This window comes from Orycteropus afer, unplaced genomic scaffold (assembly GCF_000298275.1).
Source record: "Orycteropus afer afer isolate SDZICR_OR568_19922 unplaced genomic scaffold, OryAfe1.0 scaffold00844, whole genome shotgun sequence".
Taxonomy (NCBI): domain Eukaryota; kingdom Metazoa; phylum Chordata; class Mammalia; order Tubulidentata; family Orycteropodidae; genus Orycteropus; species Orycteropus afer.
The window spans coordinates 445,919-447,353 of NW_006922431.1; positions in this window are offsets into that span (position 1 = coordinate 445,919).

A 1,435-nucleotide genomic window follows, 5' to 3' on the forward strand; every position below is an offset into this window, starting at 1 on the left:
TTTTTTTAATTCAATACCATCCATTTAATATGGATTCATAAGTAAACAGCTCTAAGTAATATTGCTTCCTGATTTTCAATTTTTGCATTATTTCTCTTCTATAAAATAAGGAGAATATGCTGGTGAATGTTAAGACAAATGAATCAAATGGAAGGTTTTATCATAGTGATTGGTTTATACATGACATATATATATAATTTATGTATGTACAATTCAAATGTTACTGTAGAATTCTCACAGTAACCTTTCAAGTATAGTTTAATACTTATATTACAGAATCTCAGTGAAGTTAAATAATTTACCTCATCATATGTCAAAAAAATTAAAAATGCAAGAATTTTCTTTATATAAGTTATATTCTAAGCATTCTAAAAATAATGTTTTCCGAATTATGTAGATAAAGATCAATGCAGCAACTGAAGAAGTATATGTGCATGGATGTGTAAAGAAGCAATTGATGCTAATGCATTGAGTTCATGATAGAACCACATTTTGTGTCATATACCAAGACAGTAAGCTCAGATATCACAGTGGCTGACTCTACAGAAGATGAAGATGCATTTTTGTAGACATGGGCTTTAGTGACATAATAACAGTTAGCTCATCTCAGGGCATTAAGAGGAATTTCAAGCATGGTAAGACAAATTCAATTTCATTGACAGAATATAAAAAGAAAACTATATTAAAATAGCTTGTCTACAGAGAGCTATTTGAAATGACAGAAGTATCAAAACTTACATGAATCATTGCTGGGTTGCCATAAAGACTTACTAAGATAGAATTTGTCTACTCTGTTCTATTTCACAAGTTCCACTAGAATAACCTGAGGTAACATGAGAAATGTGTTCTTCTCATACGGCTTGCAATATGCCTGACTCGTGTTTACACTTTATTTAGGAGGAGGTGGAGACGAAGATGTATCTGTCATTGAAGGTGATTTTGTCCCAGTGGGACTCTTGCTAACAAGTTATTTTCTATTATAGACTAGAAAGTATTATTTCTACCTAGGGATTCATAGTTCTAAGAATTATACTCCCATCCTATCTTTAGCTTCTTGCAAATAGTGCAGCATTAATGTCTTATGAATATTTATTCACAGGAATGATTTCTGAGCATTTTGTACAGTCATACTTGGATTCTCATACAATGGCTTATATTTTTTCTGTAGGCTCTGTGAAACATTGCTTTAAGCCACATTCTATTTGCTGTAATAATACGATCCTAGTTGCTATCAAGTCAACTCCAACTAACGACAACACTATATGTGTCAGAGTAGAACTGTGCTTCATAGAGTTTTCAATGGCTAAATTTTTAGAAGTAGATTTCCAGGTCTTCTTCTGAGAAATCTCTGGGTACCCTTGAACCTTCAGCCTTTCAATCAGCAGCTTAATCCATTAACCATTTGCATCATCCAGGGACTGCTACTGTAATAATG